The sequence below is a fragment of the Lissotriton helveticus genome (genome assembly GCF_964261635.1).
Source record: "Lissotriton helveticus chromosome 1_1 unlocalized genomic scaffold, aLisHel1.1 SUPER_1_unloc_88, whole genome shotgun sequence".
NCBI lineage: Eukaryota > Metazoa > Chordata > Amphibia > Caudata > Salamandridae > Lissotriton > Lissotriton helveticus.
Window position 1 is genome coordinate 47,954 of NW_027611734.1, and position 23,072 is coordinate 71,025.

Sequence of the window (23,072 nt, forward strand, 5' to 3'; positions counted from 1 at the left end):
GGTGCGGTCTTTTCGGATGATCTTGTAATTGTCCGGGATGGCTGTGGCGATGTCGGGTGTTGATGAGGCGTTCATCCATGTTTCAGTAAGGAAGGCGACGTCCGGTGATGTAGTATCGAGTAGATCCCAGAGTTCGGTGGCATGTCTGTGGACTGAGCGGGTGTTCAGCAGGATGCACTTCAGGTGGTTGGAGTCGGAGCTGAGGTTGGGGTTAGTGGTAGTGGTAAGGGTCTTGATACTGGTAAATTTGCAGGAGCGGCAGGCGAAAGGACCTTGTGTACGTCTCGGGGCAGCTTCGTAGCATTGAGGTGTGCGTCCGGGGTTAAGGGCTAGGAGGGCGGCGGCGTCATACGTGATGTTGGAGGAGAGGATTTTGTGAGGACCAGGGGGTCTGGCGCTGGGCGCGGTCCAGGCACGGACGGGCGTAGACGGGCTTACCTTTGGCTGCGCGCTAATGTGTCTGTCATATATGGATGATGGAGGAGGGGGGAGGGGTGAGGTGGGGTCAGCTGGGAGGCGGGAGTGGGGTGGAGAGAGGGGCTGGGAGGCAGAGCAACAAAATGGTGGCAGCAAATAATCGAACACGAAAACAACACAAGCAGGGCTATGCAAGAGTAAACAATGTTAGCTTTACAGTCGGCGCTACGATCAAATTCAGTTACAAATCAAATTATGCAAAGTGGGCAGCCAGGAGCAGTGAAGCGCTACGATGATAACCAGGCTACAATTACTAATTTAAATGCAAGAGCAGTGAAGCGCTATCCTGATTGCAGCTAGGCTTAAATTCAAATCAGGAGCAGGGAAGCGCTACGATGTCTGTGGAGCACAAGCAGTGAAGCGCTACGATACCAATGCAGGGAGCGACCACTTCTGAGCCAGCCATATAAATATAAATAATGATAAATAAAAATAATAATGTAAGTATGATCCATTGTTTGCATAAGTGAGTAGGATGACTTTATAAGTGAATAGGATGTGTGCTGGTCTGTAATGTCGATACAGGTGTATAAGTATATTTGATAGTGTTCTATTGATCATTGACAGCATGTATGAGTGAATCTATAGGTAAGTGATTAGATGTGTTTGTAGAGCTAGGAATCACAGTGTGGGTTTTTAGATACTTGTTTTGGTGTGTCAATGGATTCAAATATGGTACGCTGTGTTTTACAGTGAGTGATGAAAGGTTATACTAGTGTATGATGAGGTGTATCTGATTGTCACGTGGATTATGTCATCAGTGATGTCATTTGAGATGTTATCAGTGATGTCATCAGTGATGCCACTGACCATGTCATGAATGATGTAATATGTGACATCATCAGCAGTGGATTGTGGGCGCGCGAGTTATACCTAGTACAACTCCCTATAACGGAGGAATTTCATTGGTTTTGTATGTGTGAAATGTCCAACTAACTATAACACCCCTAAAACCTTTGTTTTTTTCAGTGAATTTCTAAGGTTTTTTAAATGCTAATTCCTAACTAAAACATTTCTGAAACCTATGGTTTTTTCAGTGAATTACAAAGGTTTTCTAAATGCTAATTCCTAACTATAACATGTCTGAAAGCTACGTTTTTTTCAGTGAATTTCAAAGGTATTGTAAATTACAATTTTTAGATGTATTAATTGTTAGATTTATTTTTTTCATACTGATTTAATAAATGTTTTTAAACTATTTTTAGATATTTTATTTTTTAAATTACATTACATATTTTTAATATGAATTGAAAACATATTTGTGACCAGCCTGTCTCCAGACGCAGCGGTTGCTCCCCCTTGCCTCCTGCAGCTTCTGGGTATCGTAGCGCTGCTCTCCTCCACAAGCGCCTCGCACTGCTATACATTTATTGATTGTGCCGTGTGTCTGCCTATGTTGACTCTTGACTCGTAATTGGTGCCTGTGTGCTTAACTGTGCCCACAGAAGTATTTGAATTAGCATTACCATTACCTTTATTTTCATTTCCTGTGCCCGAATATCGGCGTGTTAGCCTTTGTGTTTTGTTTTCTACGTGTTGCCATTTGGTTGTGCCTTCAGCCCGTCCCTCCCCCCACGCTCCCGCCTCCCAGCCGCCCCGCCCACGCTACGCCCCCCTCCACCCTCCATTAATGACTGCTGGACTATCGCGCAGCGTTTACGCGCAGCGGAAGCGCCCCATGCGCGCCGAAGGTGCGCCAAAGGTAAGCCCGTCTACGCCCGTCCGCGCCTGGACCGCGCCCAGAGCCGGACCCCCTGGCCCCCGTCCAACCCACCCCACCCGCATCACATACGACGCCTCCACCCTCTCAGCCCTAAACCCCGGTCGACTCCCCAACTGCGCCCAAGCCGCTCCTAGACACACCCATGGACCCTTCTCATGCAACTCCTGCAAGTATGACAGCACCAAGTCCAACTCCTCACCCACTAACATCAAACAGAGATCTGACACCAACCACCTAAAATGCATCCTGCTCAACACCCGCTCGGTCCACAGACACGCCATCGACCTTTGGAATCTACTAGACACCATCTCTCCGGACGTCGCCTTCCTAACAGAAACATGGATGAACGCCTCCTCAGCCCCAGACATCACCATTGCCATCCCAGAAGGCTACAAGATCATCCGAAAAGACCGTACCTACCAAACAGAAGGAGGCATCGCTATCGTCCATAAGAATTCCATCCGCATCTCAACCAGCTCAGACGTCAATCTCGCTAGCGCCGAACACCTTCACTTCCAGATCCACACCGACCCCAAGACCACACTCAGAGGCACCCTCCTCTACAGGCAACCAGGACCCCGTGCACAATTCAGTGAAGACATCACTGAATTTATCACCCCACACGCCCTCCCCTCCGAGGACTACATTCTATTGGGAGACCTCAATTTTCACCTGGAAAAGAGCAACGACATCAACGCCACCACCCTTCTGGACAATCTCGCCAACCTCGGACTCAAACAACTTGTTAATACCCCCACTCACTACGCAGGTCACACACTCGACCCTATCTTCACCTCCAGCAAACACATCTCCTTCAGTCACACCACAGTTCTCCATTGGCCGGACCACAGCTGCGTTCACTTTGTCTACAAAAAGACCACAACCCACAACCATCCTCAACCTACTCTGCGAAGAAACTGGAACAAAATAACCATCGACCAGATCTCCTCATCGCTTCTTCATAACCCCCCTGCCCACTCTTCGAACCCCAACCAAGAAGCCATTAACCTCACTCAATGGCTAACCAACAGCGCCGACAACCTAGCACCTCTGAAAAAACGCCAAATCAAAGTTAGCAGCAAAAACGCCCCCTGGTTCAACGATGATCTTAAAAAATCCAAGAAACTCTGTCGCTCCCTTGAGAAGGCCTGGAAAAAAGACCCAAACTCCAGCACCAGGGACGCCTTCAAAAACGCCACTCGCATACACCACCAACTGATCCGGACTGCCAAGAAAACCGCATTCAAAGACCGACTAGACAACAACGCCCACAACAGCAAGGAATTATTAAACATCGTCAAAGAGTTTACCAACCCTACTGCCAACTCCAACGACATCACTCCCTCTCAAACCCTTTGCGACTCCCTAGCTTCGTTCTTCCATGACAAAATCGCAGACATCCACAGCAGCTTCGACAACCAACCCGAAGACCAACCCACCCAACCTTCTGCCGTACCTTCACCCCCCTTGAACATCCTTAATGATTGGAACCCAATCTCCACTGAGGACACCATCCGCCTGATGAACTCTATCCACTCAGGATCCCCAACAGACCCATACCCTCACCACATCTTCAACAAAGCAGACTCCATCATAGCACCACACCTCCGAGACGTCATCAACTGCTCACTCAGCTCCGCCACCTTCCCGGAAAGCTGGAAACACGCCGAACTCACCGCCCTTCTGAAAAAACCCACAGCTGACCCCACCAAACTCAAAAACTACCGGCCCATCTCGCTCCTTCCATTCCCGGCCAAAGTCATCGAGAAAGCCGTCAACAACCAGCTCGCCGCCTTCCTCGAAACCAACAAATCCCTCGACTCCTCACAGTCCGGCTTCCGAGCCAAACACAGCACTGAGACCGCACTCATCGCAGCAACAGACGACATTCGAACTCTACTGGACAATGGAGACACAGTCGCCCTCATCCTCCTCGACCTCTCCGCAGCCTTCGACACAGTCTGTCATAGCACCCTGTTACAACGCCTCAGAAACATCGGAATCCAAGGAAGAGCACTGGAATGGATCACCTCGTTCCTTGCCGGAAGAACTCAGAGAGTCCGCCTCCCACCATACAAATCAGAGGCCACTGAAGTCATTTGCGGCGTGCCACAAGGATCCTCACTCAGCCCCACCCTCTTCAACGTATACATGAGCCCCCTCGCGGCCATCGCACGCCAACACAACCTCAACATCATCTCCTACGCTGATGACACTCAACTGATCCTCTCACTCACCAAAGACCCTAACTCCGCCAAAACCAACCTACATGAAGGAATGAAAGAAGTAGCCGAGTGGATGAAGCACAGCCGTCTGAAACTGAACTCAGACAAAACAGGAGTCCTTATCTTGGGTACCTCCCCCTCCGCCTGGGACGACTCCTGGTGGCCAGAGGCCCTTGGAAAAGCACCCATCCCGACGGACCACGCACGGAACCTAGGCGTCATCCTGGACTCCTCACTCTCGATGACCAGACAAGTCAACGCCGTTTCATCATCTTGCTTCAACATTCTTCGCATGCTCAAAAAAACATTTCGCTGGATCCCCACCGAAACTAGAAAAACGGTCACCCACGCACTGGTTACAAGCCGTCTGGACTACGGAAACACCCTATACGTCGGTACCACCGCAAAACTTCAGAAAAATCCAACGCATCCAGAACGCATCAGCCAGACTCATACTAGACATCCCGCGTAAAGACCACATTTCTGGTCACCTGAAAAACCTCCACTGGCTCCCCGTCAATAAGAGGATAACATTCCGCCTCCTAACCCACGCACACAAAGCACTCTACGAACTTGGACCCGAATGCCTCAACACACGACTTTCCTTCTACACCCCCTCCCGCCAGGTTCGCTCCTCCAACCAAGCCCTTGCTGCTGTACCTCGCATCAACAAAACCACCATGGGAGGAAGATCCTTCTCTTACCTAGCGGCTAAAACCTGGAACTCACTTCCCATTCACCTTCGCCTCACTCAGATCCACATAGCATTCAGAAAGCAACTTAAAACCTGGATATTCGACATGCAATTCCCCACCCTTCCTCAAGCGCCTTGAGACCCTCTGGGTATGTAGCGCGCTATATAAATTATTTGACTTGACTTGACTAAATATTGAAATTCTAGTATTGTTTTTTTATTTTATATTTTTTAAATATATTTATAAATATAATATATAGCAGGCAATGATATCCTATGGAAGGAAATTCAAGTTACTGGTAAGTACGGTTAGAATTACTTTTCTGGATCAGTACTGGGCTCAAAGATGCAGCACTGAGGTCTCTCCTGATAACAGGTGAGTAAATTGGAATTCGTAGTTCAGCTGATTTTAGAGGAATATTTGCAAGTTTCAAAAATCGACAATTAGAAACTTATTCAGCAAAAAGCAAGTAATGATATCCTACGGAAGCAAATTCAAGTTACTGGTAAGTACGGTTAGAATTACTTTTCAGGATCAGTACTGGGCTCAAAGATGGAGCACTGAAGTCTCTCCTGATAACAGGTGAGTAAATCGGAATTCGTAGTTCGGCTGATTTTACTTCGGTCCAGTATATATAGAGCCACTTTCCTACACCATCCCCTCCCTTCACAACTGTGCAAACATTCCCTGTGTGTTTTTTAAGTTGGAGAAATAATTCCCCTTCAATCCTGAAGGTCCCTAGAGTCCAACTTGCCCACTAGGTACATCCAGTAAGCGCCACAGAGCTGCATAGCAGAGAGATGTAAAAATGGGCATGACCTGCACCACCTCCCTGCAACGCAGCACAGTGACGCTTCCTGGAAGCACCTGGTGGGCTACTTGGCCCCCAGGGTCCCTCAGCATTGAGGAGGATTTTTTTCCCCAACTTCAAATGTGCCACAGGGCGTGTTTGCACACGTCACCTCAGGCCCTGTCCCCTCCATTCACCACTGTGTAAACGCGCCCAATGGTGCGTTTTAAGTTGGGAGATTACGTCTCCTTGAATCCTGAGGGTCCCTAGGGTCAAACTAGTCCACTAGGAACCTCCAGTAAGTGCCACAGAGGTGCGTTGCAGAGCTGTGTAAAAAGGGGCGTGGCCTCTGAACACCTCTCTGCAACGCAGCTCCCTGGCCCATACTGGAGGTGCCTGGTGGGCTAGTTGGCCCCCAGGGACCCTCAAGATTGAAGAAGAATTAAACCCTCAACTTAAAACATGCCACAGGGCGTGTTTGCATGTTTTCAGACATGTCACCTCAGGCCCCGCCCCCTTCCTTCACCGTTGTGCAAACTAAACCTGGGCAAAGCACTACGCTACGCTTGCGTAGTTTGCGGAGTTTGTGCAAATTCGCACTATGCAAACTGCACGTAGCACAGTAGCGTAGTGCAGCGGTTATTTTTTGCTTGTTCCCGGTCCTCAACGTCAAGTTGGCAACCGCAAGCAAGCAATATGACATCCTGGCAAGACTTTTTCCTCGTTCGCGATCAGCAACATCAAGTTGCCGATCACGGGCGTGGAAAATAAACCTCCTGGCGAGAGGAGGCTGAGAGGCGGCGCTCGAGATCTCACTCACCACTTTCGGAGCCAGGTTGACACTGGGGGGCAGCATGGGAAGCAGCACCTGGCTGCGATGCAGCTATGGCCTCATGGACGCTATGCAGAATGGTGGTGTATAACTACAGCTTACAAATTGTGTATATATCTGGCCGCCTGAACGCTCACCTCCGTCCCGTCAGACCGACCCCTATCGTATAGGTGGTTGCGGATGGGTGAGATAAGAAGGCTGGGTGGGTGTGACAGAGGCCCCTAGTGGCTACCCAATTGAGGGCATTCCCCCTTTTGTTGTTTTTCTGTTGGTTTGGTTTGTACGTTAAAGTGCAGGCGCCATTAGTTGGGGCGATTGAGGGGTGGGTGGGAATATGTTGTTGGCGTGTTGGGGCTGCTGGCGCGGGAGGGGTGAGGGAAAGGGGAAGGGTGGGACCCGGAGGAGGGAGAGCGATGGGTGCTACGAGGGGAGTGAATGTGACCAAAGTAAAAAACAGACCGTGTTGAGTGATAGTCATGACTGAAAAAAGCGCTGATGGCACTGATCTACAAGTTATCTCCTGGAATGTCCGGGGATTGAACGACCCTACGAAACGCAGGCAAGTATTAGGCTATATTGAGCGCCATCATGCTCATGTGGTTATGCTACAGGAGACCCACCTTTCACAAGGTAGTATGCCCCGGTTTGAATCACGACGGGCATCACATAGTTGTTTCGCATCCTATTCCGGATACGCTAGAGGAGTGGCCATATTTATCAAACGCGGTGTTAGGTTTGTTGCTGGAGGGACGGATGTGGATCCTGACGGGAGGTACTGTATGCTCTGGGGTAAACTGCATTCGTATGATGTAGTGTTTGCAAACTACTATGGGCCCAACGTAGAGGATGCTCATCACTTGCTCATGCTTCGAGGCGAATTGCGCACGCTTGGGCCTAGATATGTTTTCTGGGGTGGGGACTTTAACACTGTAGTTGACCCTAGGCTGGACCGCTCCCACGCTACCGCGGCATACTACACCAACACTCAACGTAGACTGCAAGACATCGTAACTACCGAGAATTTGTTGGATACCTGGCACCATTTATGCCCCATACGGCTAGAAGGGACACATTCTTCGGTTGTGCACCACACCTGGGCCCGGTTAGATTATGTGTTCATAACGGTGGGCATGGCACACTGGGTTGACAAAGCGACACACCTGGCTAGAACCTTTTCTGACCACTCTCCTGGGTTGGTGGTGATGAGACCCCCGTTAGACCTCTCCCCCTATCTGAATTGGAGACTGAACCCCTTACACTTGCAGAACGCTGTCTTCCGGGCGGAGATTGATCAGGAAATTGTTGAATTCTTCCCCAGGAATACGGGATCAGTGGACAGACTAACGACGGTGTGGGAGGCGTTTAAAGTGACTGTGCGGGGGTGGTGCATCTCCAAAGGGGGGGCATTTTGAAAGTTATCCGCCGCACCCTGGCTAAGCTGGAGACTGAACTAGGGGAGCTGGAGCGGGCCCCACTGGGCAATGCTGGGACAGGAGAGCTCAGGGCTCAGATGCGAGAGAAAATGATGGAATATATAATAATAATAATAATCCACATTTGTAAGAGCAGAATCACCCGTAAGGGTCTCTAGGCGCTGGGGGCCGTCGGGAAGATTAAGCAAGCTATTGCCCAGAGTCACATGGGGCTGGGCTAATCTGCCGCCGGTGCCGGGGATCGAACCGTGATCCCCAGATTCCGGAGTCAGTCGCCCTGGCCGCGGCGCCACACCTCTTCCTATATTGAGGTCGCTGAGAGGGAGTGTAAGTTCCTGAGGAAGCAGTTCATGGCTCGAGTGTATGGTGAGGGGGACAGACCAGGGAAGTCTCTTGCGGGAGCAGTGAGACCCCCAAGATTGAGCAATTATGTCCTTGCACTGCAAAATGAGCAGGGAGTGCTTCGAAGTACTCTCCCGGACCAGAAGTCTATTCTGACGGAGTATTATAAACAGCTGTATGCGTCGCAGCGACAGACTCCGTTGCACCTCGGGGAGTATCTGGAGGGCGTTGTCTTGGGCTGGCTGGGGGATACGCAATGCAAATTCCTGGCTCTTGAGCTGGAGGTTGATGAGATTAAGGAGGCAATCATGACCATGCGGTCCGGGAAGGCCCCGAGATCTGATGGGATACCCATTGACTTTTACGAGACCTACGTCCCCATTATGGCTCCCATTTTAAAGGCAGTATTCTATGAGGCCCTGGAGGAGGGTTGTCTCCCTGCGACCATGAGGGAGGCCCAGATTGTGTCTCTGCTTAAACCCGGCAAACCCCCTGATGTTTGCGATTCGTACCAGCCCCTGTCGCTCCTAAATAGCGATACCAAAATCCTGGCTAAAGTATTAGCTATGAGGTTGAATCTCCTCCTGGAGCGCTCGGTGCTGCCTGACCAGACAGGGTTCGTTTCGAATCGAGCCACGGCTCATAACTCCCGGACCCTCCTTGCCGGTAGTATAGGACATAGACCCACAGAGCGCAGCGGTGTCTGTCTTCTTAGACGCCACCAAAGCGTTTGATTCCGTAGAGTGGGACTACGTGATGGGGACACCGTCACGTATGGGGCTACCAGCATCCTTCTTAGGCTGGATCGAATTGCTGTATACCGTACCCTGTGCCAGAGTCCTGCTTAACGGCTCCCGCTCGGGGCCTTCCACATCTCTAGGGGGACGAGGCAGTGGTGCCCCCTTTTCCCTGTTTTATTTGCCATAGCAATAGAGCCACTAGCCGCCAAATTACGACAACCCCATAACCACAGGGGCCTTATCTACCCCTCTAGGCAGCTGCTGGTGTCCCTCTATGCGGACGATATTACGTTGTATATTCTTAAGCCACAAGACAACCTAAACCCAGTCCTGCGCAAGATCACCAAATTTGGGGCTATGGCCGGGGTGCAAATAAACTTGGGCAAGTCTGCCGTATTTCCCCTAACTGATAATACGCTTCCACACCAGTTGGATTACCCACTGCAGTGGGAAATGGATGACTTTAAGTATTTAGGTATTTATGTGACCAGGGATAAGGAAGCAATGATGAGGACGAACTATGGGCGTGCTATGACTAAGGTGACAGACAACATCACTAGTTAGCTTAGACTACCCCTCTCTATGGCTGGAAGGATATCCTTAATTAAAATGGTCTTATTGCCCAAATTGTTGTATCTGTTTATAAATATCCCTTACCATGCAGGTGCCTATTTTTTTAAAACACTGAGAACGCAAATGGTGCGACTAATCTGGGGCGGTAAGCCAGCGCGGCTACAGCTGGACACCCTTATGCTGCCATATCGCTTTGGGGGGTTCGATGTACCCAACTTCGAGCAGTACTATTATAGTGCGCAGGCGCACTGCGCAGTTTATTGGTTTCACCCTCCCCGTATATGAACCACCTTGCGGTGGAAGACGGATACATGGCCCCAGTCCCGACGTCGGGGTATGTGTTTACTCTGTATAAAGAGAGAGGTGTGGATCCGTCCACTGTGGACTGCACTGTCAGGGCGTGGAACTGGCTGGCACGGACTGAGGGGGTGGCCCAGATGTATTCCCCTAGATTATCATTACGTAGCTGTCCGCTGCTGCCTGTTACGACTGAGAAGATATGTCACAATATACTAAACAGACTGGGATATGCGACTTGGGGAGATCTATACCTGGGGGGAGTATTTCGAACAACGGAACAATTCTTTGGGGATAGCCCACACTTATTTATGGACCTCTTCCTTTACACCAGGCTTCGACAGAGTGTGTGAGCCAAAACTCCTGACTTCCCAAAAGAGCCTGACACGTTTGTTTCCCTCCACTTAATGTTGCAGACAGAGGCTCCTCCCATGTGATATCCCTGTTGTACTCACGAGTTCGTGTAGTGCCTCCACGATCCCTGGTAAGGGCTAGACAGGAGTGGGATGCAGACCTTGATGAACCGCTCTCTGATGACCAATGGGAGATGGCTTTCCTCCAGACGGCAGAGATCTCTGGCAGCAGTAGGTTGCGCCTGCTTCATTTTAAATTCTTGCACCGGCTTTATCATACCCCAGCGAGGTTGCATAGGCTCCATCTCAGAGACGATGATAGGTGCGTCCGTAACGGTCAGAGTCCTGTTGACTTCTTGCATCTGGCGTGGTCCTGTCTTCAGGTGGCCATGTACTGGGGGGAAGCCTTTGAAGGGCTGGCGGAAATGCTGGGCACTCCTGTTGAGCCAACCCCCATCAGGGCTCTGCTGGGCTTGGTCATTGATATAGACACAACGCACCGCAAATTCCTATCCATGGGCAGACTCCTGGCGTCAGGTAGCTTGCAGGTGGGGCAGGGGCAGAGCACCCAAATTTAAGACATGGATACAGGATATGTCAAACATATGCAGAACAATTGCCACTGAAGTCCCGGCCTAGAGATATATGGGGGCCCCTGATATCATATCTTTTGAGCCAGCAGGCGGCTGTGGACACTATTGACACTGGAGATGTGGCTGCGACTGTGGTGTAATCCAGACGAGTGACTGTGGCTGGGACATGGAATAGCGGGTGAGGGTGGAGCGAAGGGGTACGAGGGAGAGAGGGATGTGGGGTGGGCCTTAGTGCTTTGAATGGATCGCTGCTCCTGCTCCAGGGATATTGCCTCACTTGAAGAGCACAATCACGGACTGAGAAGACTGGCATCATCTATGGACACTTTGGTTGAACTTGTTCCTCCCTTGGTTGTTATATTTGGGGGAATAGTGGGGGGGTGGAGGGGGTTGGGTAGGGTAGAGGGGGGAGCTTTTTTTCCTTTCAACGCTATCATATGTACGAAACTGGAACTTGTATCATACATTACCGTGCATTAAGATTCACAATGTAAAGCTAAAACTTGCAAAATAAAGGTTAAAAAAAAATTATAATAATTATTTGTGTGAAGCTCAAGCGTTAGGAATGCCTGACTATGAGAAGGAGTTTGAACTGTACTGCAGTGAGCGAGAAGGGTGCGCATTGTCAGTTCTAATTCAGAGACATGGTAAACTGAGAAAACCCATAGCGTATTTCTCAGCAGTGCTAGACCCAGTTGCAAAAGCGTTGCCAGGATGTTTGAAAGCAGTAGCAGCCACAAGTGTGAGTCTGGAACAAAGTGAAGGAATTGTGATGGGATTTCCAGTAAGGGTATATGTACCTCATTCTGTGGAGATTCTCGTCACAAGAACAAAGAGTCAGTATCTTACCAATACCAGGATGACAAAGTATGAAAAGGTCATTCTGGGAGCAGACAATGTGACGATTTCTCGTTGTGTGAATGCAAATCCATCTACATTGTTACCTGATACCATGGAAGTTGAGGTGAAAAATGAAGTTGATCACAAATGTTTGGATGTTCTGGAGTACCGTACTAGGCCCAGACCAGACGTCAAAGACAAGCCCTTACCTGAGTCTGATTATGTAATGTTTGTTGATGGTTCATGCTTGAGAACAGAAGAAGGTGCTTTAAGTGCTGCATATGCGGTGTGCACTGTCGCAGATGTTTTAGAAGCCTCTTGTCTGAAAGAAATTTGTTCTGCTCAGATAGCAGAATTGATTGCTTTGATTCGAGCATGTGAGTTGGGAAAAGCAATCCAAGTTACCATAGTGACTGATAGTCAGTATGGTTTTGGGGTTGTCCATGATTATGGGCAACTGTGGTCCCAAAGAGGTTATTTGACTTCTGCAGGATCCCCCATCAGAAATGCTGAATTTGTGAGAATGTTAATTGACGCTATACAGTTACCAGACAAGATTGCTGTTGTGAAATGTGCCGCCCACAAGAAAGGTGATGACTACATCACTCGTGGGAACAGATATGTTGATTCAATTGCAAAATACTGTGCCAGAATTATGGCATCCATAAATCGGGAACGCCAAACGGAACATGTTTGAAGTCCTTTAATGCTAACCACAGCAGGAAGTGAAACAAATGCAGGAAGAAGCGAGTGAGGAAGAGAAAAACATTTGGCTAAAATCAGGATGTAGACAAAGAGAAGAAGATGAAATTTGGGTTTACAAAGATGAAAGACCAGTCATGCCTGACAGCATGATTTCCAACATGGCTCGAATGTACCATGGTCAAGCTCATATTGGGAGGGACGCAATGATTAGGTTGTTTAGACAGACCTGGTATAACCCAAATTTCAGAATGATTGCTGAAAGCTTGTGTCAAAGATGTCTAATCTGTCGGCAGTTCAATCCAAACAGAAAAACTGTTGTGAGTTTGGGAACTATAGGACGGGAGAGAGGTGCATTTACAAGAATGCAACTTGATTTTATAGAGCTTCCTCCTTACAACAAGTTGAGAAATGTGCTGGTGATAATTTGTTTGTTCTCTTGTTGGGTTCAATCAATCAATCAATCAATCAATCATGGCATTTGTATAGCGCGCTACTCACCCGTAAGGGTCTCAAGGCGCTGGGGGGAAGGGGTCCGTTACTGCTCGAAAAGCCAGGTCTTGAGTTGCTTCCTGAAGGAGAGATGGTTCTGGGTTAGCCGAAGGTGGGTGGGGAGGGAGTTCCATGTCTTGGCTGCCAGGTAGGAGAAGGAACGTCCCCCGGCGGTGGCTCTGCGAATGCGTGGAACGGTGGCGAGGGCGAGGCTGGTCGACCGTAGCTGGCGTGTGGGCGTGTAGAAGGTCAGCCGGTTGTTGAGGTATTTGGGGCCCAAGTCGTGGAGAGCCTTGTTGTGTGCATGGGTGTGAGGAAAATCGAATTTTGCCCTGTTATGTGTCCCTACGTGTTCCCCATCATATGTTATATGTGCATGATTAATATGCATATTTCCCCCCATGGCCGAATAAAGACGCATTTACAGTTGCGTCCAACGTTAATATGTCAGTTATCCAGTCCCCCATGAAAGCAGCGTGAATTAGGCTTCTAGGCCTATGTTGCCAACGTCTTTACATTATGCACGATAAATCATCGAGTTGCACCCGTTTCTAGGCCTCACAGGGCCCGGACACCAGATTCGAGCCTCCAGTCTCCTGAACCACTCCGAGGAGAGATGCAGCCCCGCCCGCATCCCTGACCCTTCACTTACTTCCTGCCAAGCAACGCGGTGCCCGGCCTGGCTTAGTCTGCCTGCCTGCCAAGAATATGTTATGCCTATAGTTATCAGTTCAGCTCTGCGGCTTCACATTCCTAGCTAACGAACCGCATAAACATCTTCATCTATAGTCTAGTCTTCCTGTCTCCATGCAAGTAAATTACTGAATTAGTATCCATAGAAGATCCATAGCACACGCAATACATGAGGAAATATATGCATGCACTAGCCTTAGTGACAAGTAGCCTTTGCCCTGATGACTTTTAGATTCAAGCAACATGTACTCCAAACACAAGATATCAGATATGCTATAGGTACAGGTCGTTCTGATATCCCAGACTTTAGTCTCCTCTTCTAGTGCTAGAAGTCAGAGCCCCCAGCTCTCCCCAGTTACACGTCATGATCCGTTTGCGCGCACCAGTAGGTTAAAGGTTCCAGCTGCCCATGAAGCCCCCTCCATGTATCCACCCACTTATGACACTTCTGTGACGTTTACATCACACACCTCCGTGCACACCCTGTGCACGCCTTCTTTTTACGCCCATATGTTCTTATCTTCCGTTTGTCACTTGTTACGCCTACTGTATTCAATGCAATTGTACTGTTTTACTATATATACTGTATGATGTTAATGAGATATTAGCTGCTGTCCCGCCTGTCCCTCTTTTTTTCCTGTGTCTGTCCCTTCCTGAACCTTAGCAGGTGATGGAACCCGATGATCCATTCGCTCGAGCCACTTAATTAAAGCCCGTATGACTCAGATACCACGGATTCTGCCTCTTATTTATTGAGCTATCCTTTTCAGTTAATGCATAGAAAAATAGTACCGGTAATTATTTATTTATTTACCACAGGTGAGGAGTCTGAACGTGATCCTCTTGCTGACGGGGAGCCAGTGCAGGTCTCTAAGGTGGCCGGAGATGTGGCTGCGTCGGGGGATGTCCAGGATGAGTCGAGCGGAGGCGTTCTTGATGCGTTGGAGTCTTTTCTGAAGTTTGGCTGTGGTTCCGGCGTAGAGGGTGTTTCCGTAGTCCAGTCAGCTGGTGATGAGAGCCTGGGTGGCCGTCTTTCTGGTTTCAGTGGGGATCCATCGGAAGATCTTGCGGAGCATGCGCAGGGTGTTGAAGCACGATGATGAGACGGCGTTGACTTGTCTGGTCATCGAGAGGGAGGAGTACAGGATGAAGCCCAGGTTTCGTGCGTGGTCCGTTGGCTTGGGAGTGGTGCCCAGGGCGGGGGGCCACCAGGAGTCATCCCAGGCGGAGGGCGATGATCCTAGGATGAGGACTTCCGTCTTGTCTGAGTTCAGTTTCAGCGGCTGTTCTTCATCCACTCGGCGTCGTATTTCATCCCTTCGTGTAGGTTGGTTCTGGCGTTGGCTGGGTCGTTGGTGAGGCAGAGTATCAGCTGGGTGTCGTCTGCGTAGGATATGATGTTGAGGTTGTGTTGGCGTGCGATGGCTGTGAGGGCGCTCATGTAGACGTTGAAGAGGGTGGGGCTGAGCGATAATCCCTGTGGTACACCGCAGATGACTTCGGTGGCCTCGGATGTGAACGGGGGGAGGCGGACTCTCTGGGTTCTTCCGGTGAGGAACGAGATGATCCACTCCAGTGCCTTATCTTGGATTCCAATGTTGCTGAGGCGCTGTATTAGGGTGCGGTGGCAGACAGTGTTGAACGCTGCGGAGAGGTCCCCATTGTCGAGCAGGGATCTGATGTCATCAGTGGCTGCGATGAGGGCGGTCTCGGTGCTGTGGTTGGCTTGGAAGCCGGACTGTGTGTGGTCGAGGGATCCGTTTGTCTCAAGGAAGGTGGCAAGCTGTCTGTTGGCGGTCTTCTCGATGACTTTGGCGGGGAAAGGGAGGAGCGAGATGGGGCGGAAGTTCTTGAGGTCGGAGGGGTCCGCTGTTGGTTTCTTCAGGAGGGCGCTGATCTCGGCGTGCTTCCAGCTTTCTGGGAAGGTGGCCGTGTTGAAGGAGGTGTTGATGATGTTCCGGAGTTGGGGTGTGATGATTGAGTCGGCCTTGTTGAAGACGTGGTGGGGGCAGGGGTCAGTTGGGGATCCGGAGTGGATGGTGTTCATCGTGAGGGTAGTGTCTTCGGTGCTGACCGGGGTCCAGGCGCAGAGGGTGGTGGTGGGGGGCATTGGTTCGGTGGTTGGGTGCGTGGTTGGTGTGCCGAAGCTGTTGTGTATTTCGGCGATCTTGCGGTGGAAGAACGAGGCGGGTGAGTCGCAGAGGTCTTGCGAGGGAGTGATGTTGTTGTTTCCGGCGCTAGGGTTGGAGAGCTCTTTGACGATGCTGAAGAGTTCCTTGCTGTTGTGGGCCTTGTTGTCCAGTCGTTCTTTGAATGCTGTCTTCTTGGTGGTGCGGATCAGCTGGTGGTGTTTGCGGGTGGCGTGCTTGATGGCAGTCATGTTGTCTGTGGTCTGGTCGCTGCGCCAGGCTTTCTCGAGGGTGCGGCAGTTCTTCTTGGAGTTCGTAAGTTCGTCGGTGAACCAGGAGGCTTTCTTGCTGCTGTGTCTGCTGGGAGGGGTCTTCAGTGGTGCGAGGTCGTCTGTGCAGTTGGTGATCCACTGTGTGAGCTTGCTGGCCGCTTCATTGGGGTCCGTTGTGCTGGCGGGAGGGTTCTGGCTGAGGGAGGCGGTGAGTTGGTCGGTGGTGATCTTGTTCCAGTTCCTGCGAGGGACCTGTTGCGGGTGGTGGTGGGTCGTGGTTCTTCTGAAGCTGAAGTGGACGCAGCTGTGGTCAGTCCATGAGAAGAGAATGGAGGCAGCACCAGATTTGAAGTAAGACAGAACCACGTTGTATCAAAAAATTGTGTTTTTCTTTATTTTTTCATTCTTAAAACAGCCAACGCGTTTCGCTCCCCAACCTTGGGAGCTTCGTCAGGGCAAAGATCTTGGTTAGTCCTGATACGGCGCAATAGCATGGGCACGAAGACTGGTCAAATCCAGCAGCAAGAAGTTCCAGTATCAAGGTTCCCGTATCAGAACAGAGGATGAAAACAGCTTCACGGGCTTTAAGGTAAATCTCATCAAGAATCAAGAAGGTAATACTTTGAAAAATCTCCAGTTTCAAGTTAATGTACCAGGACAAAGATGAAGGTATACATCTCGGGCTTTAAAATGAGTCACATTGGTAGCCAGGGCCGTAATTTCAATTATATAATAGTTTTGTCGAAGAGCGTATGCGCAGACCTTGATAAGCTGCTAACATAAAGGCTCCAAGCTCCGTAGTGCAACAGCAACCCGTGGCCGATTCGGTAGCTGTGGTCAGTCCAATGAAGTCCAGTGGAGTGGCTGAAGGCGATGTACTTGCTGGAGGAGAAGACTGGGTCAAGCGTGTGGCCGGCGTAGTGGGTGGGGGTGTTCACTAGTTGCTTGAGACCGAGGTTGGCGAGGTTGTCCAGCAGGGTGGTGGTGTTGCTGTCCTTGTTGTTCTCCAGGTGGAAGTTGAGGTCCCCTAGGAGGATGTAGTCGGTGGAGGGGAGGGCGTGCTGGCTGATGAAGTCTGTGATGTCTTCGCTGAATTGTGTGCTTGGTCCCGCGGGTCTGTAGATGAGGGTGCCTCTGAGTGTGGTCTTGGGGTCGGTGTGTATCTGGAAGTGGAGGTGTTCGGCGGCGGTGAAGGTGTCGTCGGAGTTGGTCGTGATGCGGATGGTGTTCTTGTGTACGATGGCGATGCCTCCTCCAGTCTGGTTGACGCGGTCCCTCCCGGTGATCTTGTATCCGTCCGGGATTGCGATGGCGATGTCGGGCGCTGAGGAGGCGTTCATCCAGGTTTCCGCCAGGAAGGCGACGTCTGGTGATGTAGTGTCGAGCAGGTTCCAGAGTTCAATGGCGTGTCTGTGGACGGAGCGGGTGTTGAGCAGGATGCACTTGAGGTGGTTGCTGCTGGTGCTCGGCTTGGCGGGTGCGGTGCAGGTCCGGAGGCAGGTGAATTTGCAGGCTTGGCAGGTGAAGGGTCCGTTGGTGCGCTTCGGGGTGGCTTTGTGGCACGTGGGGCTACGGCCGGCGTTGAGTGCATTGAGGGTGGTGGCGTCGTAGGTTCGTTGTGTGGTCTTGCGTCGACGGGGGCCAGGGGGTCTGGCGCTGGGCGCGGTCCTGGCACGGACGGGCGCAGACGGGCTTGCCTTTGGCACTCCTTCGGCGCACCATCGGCGCGCCCGCTGCGCGTGGCCGCTGCGCGTACTTGCGGACTCTGCCATAAATGGAGAGTGGGAGGGAGGAGGGAGGGAGGAGCAGCTGGGAGGCGGGAGCGGGGCGGCGAATGGGGATCGGGGACGAGGAAGGGGGCGGGGCCACAGGGGAGCAGCGCCGGAGGTCGGGAAGGAAAGGAAAAACGACAGGAAGAAGAGCGGAGGTGGCGGCGAGGGGGAAGGCCTGAGGGCGGAGTCCCTGGAGGCAGCGGCGGCACACGAGCAGGGAGCCTGAGGGAAGTCCCTAGGGGCAATGGCAGCACGCGAGCAGGGAGCCTGAGGGAAGTCCTAAGAGGCAGCGTCAGCACACGATCAGGAAGCAGCGGCTGTGGCAGCAATGGTGACCTGGCACACGGGGGCCGTGCGGTAGGTGGAGCGACCTGGAGGGGTTGAAGCTTTTCCTACCCGGAGGAATGATGGAATTACTGTTGCAAAATTGCTTTTACGAGAAATCCTACCACAGTACGGGTTCCAGTGATAATTGAAATAGATCGTGGAACTCATTTTCATAATGAGCTACTGCAAATGATCTGTGAAGCATTGGACATTCGTCAAAAACTACACTGTGCTTACTGACCAGTAGCTTCAGGGGTAGTTGAGCAGGTGAATGAAACAATGAAAAACAGAATTGCAAAAATGTGTTTGGCAACAGGACTTAAGTGGCCTGACGCATTGCCCCTTGTTTTGATGACACTGTGAAGCATACCAGACAAAAAGACTGGATTGAGTCCACATGGGATTTTGATGGGCAGGGTCATGAGACAGGCTTATGTACCAGTGGATAAACTGTTAACCATTAATGATGACATCATACTGGATTACTGGAAGAATCTGTCTGATGTGGTAACTTCTGTGTTCCATCAGGTGGGAACTGAAGCAAACACGAAAGAAAAATATCCAGCTCTTGCTCTAGTCCCCGGAGACTGGGTGAGAATTAAAGTGCACTAGAGAAGAAACTGCTTGGTACCTCGGTGGCAGAGACCAATACAAGTAATTCTGGTTAGCACAACTGCAGTCAAGTGTGCTAGAGTAAAGAGGTGGGTGCATGCCAGCCACACTATTCGTATACCTGAACCTGAAAATCCTAACGAAGAAGGTGAAAGTACAACTGACTCTGACTCAGAAGAAGAACCAGAAGAAAATCCAAATACTGAAGAACGTCGGCTTCTGGAAGTGTCAGAAGCTAGTTCTGCATCAGAAGGAGAAGGTGAAGATATTGAAATACCACATTTTGAAGATCAACCTGAATGTCGAGATTTGGTAAGAGCAGAAACCAGCGAAAGTACTGAACAAAGTACAGAGAAGACTGAAGATCAAGAAAGTATTGAAAAGCAGCCTGAAAACTCTGAAAGCAGGGACCAAGATCCTGACTCTGGAAAAGCGGAAGAAACTCACAACGAGTAGGAGATTCCAAGTACCAGTTGTGGAGATATTCCTAACAGAGTGAAGTTGCTGACTAAAGAAGAACCTGATCTTGGAAAAAACACAGACATCATGAAATTCATTGTAAATAAAACTGCTGAAGCTACAGAAAGTGAAACTGATGACAGTGGAGACGAAACAGGATTAAGAAAAAGCTCCAGGAAAAGAGCTTAGAGAGTGGAGCATAATCCCATAGAGCCAAAGACAAAGAAAGCTCGTGAGGGAGACAATTGGCCTGAAGAAAGTGATGGACTGAATATCAAACTGGTTAGTAAAACTGTAAAGCCAGCAGAACAAGTGCACGAGATAACAAGTCAGAAAGAGTCAGAAGGAAAGAAGATTGAAGTGATCCAAAGGCCAAAAAGAGTGAGGAGACCTAATCAAAAGTACAGATCACCTGAATGGAGTTACATTATTTTACCTCCTATAAAAGAAGTGGGAAGTAGCCAAGAGAATTTGGATACCATATTTGGAGAAAAAGGAAAGTGAAATAAAGATACTGAGAATCAAAGAGTAAAGAAAAATTTTACTGTAGTCCTGAAAAGGAGAAACTGAAACTTGTAAAGACTGACACTGAAATGAGTATTATAAATGAATATTGAATTACTAGAGATATAAAACAAGGATAGAAGAAAACTCTGTTAGAAAAACTTGCTGTATAAAAAAAATGGCTACTAATCAAAGAATTACCAGTTGTTCGAGTTTTAGAAGATGTTGTAAAATGTCAATGATATGCACAGTATTAATAATCCTAGTATGGTTAATTTTAGCTGATATTATTCCTTTTAGGCATGATTTTGTGAAAATTAAATCTAATATGACTAAGAATGAGTTGAAAACTGATAAACCACATGTATATAGGCCAGAAGTTCATCAAGATAGATCCATTAGTGACTTTTCCCAAAACACATTTTCAAGATTGTTGACTGAATACACCAGAACAATGGATGCTAGTGACTGTTATGTTTGTGTAAAATTGCCAGCATCTATGTCAGAAGGTGTGACTTATCACCACCTTTCACTTACATATGGAGTGACATGTAGTGTGAAAGCGAGTCTGTTTTACAATACAGGAAGATTGGAATATTATTATTCCAATTATGATGACATTTTTGCAAATTTGAAAGTAAACAATGCATTAAATAAAGTGAAGCCAGCAAAGGTAATGGGTGAATTTTTCTTAGTAACACAAGAGTTAACTCACGAGTATGCCTTTAGACATAATTTGACTTGTAAAATGAGAAATGAAGAAAAAGTATTTTTGAATATGGTTGAAGAAAGGAGGGCTATGTATAAGAGGAATGAAAAGGTGAAGCATACAAAATCAACGTTTTGGCAACATGAGGATGAGAAATTGAATGGTCAAAATATGAATGTAGCCATTAATATAGACACTCCAGCTTTAGGAAAATTCTGTATTAGAAGAGATAATACTTTGTATGACGACTATTTTGTGGGAGCAAGCCAATGTCAAGATACCTATATTATAATAGGGGGTTGGGTATTTAAAGGTGGTAGCGATCCAATTTTTCCTGGAATTTATTTTATCTGTGGGAACAAAGCTTATTATAAGTTGCCTGACCACTGGTACGGGACATGTTATTTTGGTTTGGTCTTTCCTAAAATGTTCCATGTAGATAGAGGTACAAATGGAATACGTGGGATAGGTAAACATTTAAGTCGTAAAAGAGAGAGAGTGTAGCTGAAATAATTGGAGATATTTTTGGAGCACTGATACCAATGGTGGGGATATCTTTTAGTATTAAATCTTTTTTATTGAAGCCAATACACCGACCAGTGCTTTTGGAAGCAAGGGCCGAACAAAGACAAAACAATTGCTGCATCAGTGCCAGTGCTGGTGTGCCATGATGCAAATTAAACACAGCAAGTCGCCTACAACCCAACTGGGCCGGCCGCGATTGAAAGACTGAGAGGCAGTCGGGTGCAACTACAATGCAGTCATTATTGAAAAGAGAACAGAGACCCCCCTCCCCCCTCACCGTCCCTCCCCCACCCCTTCCCCCCTCCCTCCCCCTTGTCCGCTGAGGTAAAAGAAAGGAAACACGAAAGGACCCAATAGCAGTGGCCAGGGCCTCACGTAAGGAGCCCTACGTCTGGAGTGTCTTTTTGCGGGGTTTTGTCTTAGGCTCGGTGAGAGGTGTGTCTGCGAGATGTAGCAGTCGCAGGTATCTAGGACAGCTCAATTCCCTGTATTCCCCTGTAAGAAGCATCAGGAAAGGCCACCAAAGATCAGCAAATTCATCCCCTCTGCCCGCCGTGGTCAGGGAAAGCTTTTCCATTCCCAGAATGGTCCATAGCCTATGCAGCCAACCCACCTGCATCGGTGGCTGTGGATCTCTCCAGCGAGCCATAATGTTTTGCACCGCAGCCCCCAACGCAAGCGCTATCAGTCTCCCTCTCATAGACTTCAGTGGGTACATCAACGCGTTGGGTAGTCCCAGCAGCACATAGGCAGGAAATCGGGGGAGTTGGGTGTCTAAGTGGAGGTCTATCAGGTCTAGGATAGTAGTCCAGTACGTCTGCAGATGCTCGCAGCTCCATAGCAGGTGCTCCAATGTGCCTAGCTGCCCACAACCCCTCCAACAACGGTCACTGACATGGGGGTCCCAGCGGTGTATGCGTTCGGGGGTGTGATACCAGTAGGAGGCTACTTTTGTGAGTGTCTCTGTGAGGCCTGAGTGATGGGCCGAGTGCCTGGCTCTGTGGTAGATCCCCTCCCACTCCTTGCGTGTGAGCTGCCTTCCCAGGTCCTTTTCCCATCTAGCCTGGCTCGCGCTGTAAGTGTATTTGTTTGTGAGAAGCAGGTGCTGGTATATATCCGAGAGTAGTTTCTTTTCCGACGTGCGCGTGAGCAACCATTTTTCATAGGGAGTAAGAAAACGCTGCGCTCCTGGTTTGATCAACGGCTGTAGCACCCAATGTCGGACCTGCAGGTAGGGTATGCGGTCCGTCTCCGGTATGCCATAGGCCTCCTTCACCTTCTGGAACGGGAGGATGCCCTGAAGATCAAACATGTGGCCAATCTGCCGGCAAGGCGTAGACCTCCAATTCACGAATGCCTGCGCATCCAGGCCCGGGGTGAACTCGGGGTTGTCAAATATCGGTGTGAGCGGGGAGGGAAAGGAAGTGAGATCTCTCCGGACCGCCACCTTATCCCATACTTCCATGACCGTGCCGGTGACGTACGACGCATACAGATTGGGCGGCCTATCGCGTCTGGGCAGGAAGGGTACCCCCTGGAGCGTCCGGCCTGCCACTGCTTGGTCCTGAAAAAGCCAATGTTTGCTGGATTCCAGCTGATACCACTCTACAAGCGAGCGTAGCTGCGCCGCTTGAAAGTACAGGGCCAGATCAGGTATTCCCACTCCTCCGTATGCCGGGGGGAGCGTGGCAATTAAGTGCTTAAATCTGGGGCGGCGACCGTTCCACACAAAACGCGACAGATCAGCTTGCGTTTTCTGGAGCCAACCTGTCGGAGGACGCAGCGGCAGCGTCTGGAAGAGGTATAGGGCCTGTGGGAGCAGCGTCATTTTAATAGCAGCAATGCGGCCCAGCCAGGACAGCGTGAGATGCTTCCACTTCCGGAGGGTCTCGGTTAGGCGCGCGCCAAGTCTGGCATAATTGGCTTCCGCCGTGGCCTGTATCGTGGGCGCTAGCAAGACTCC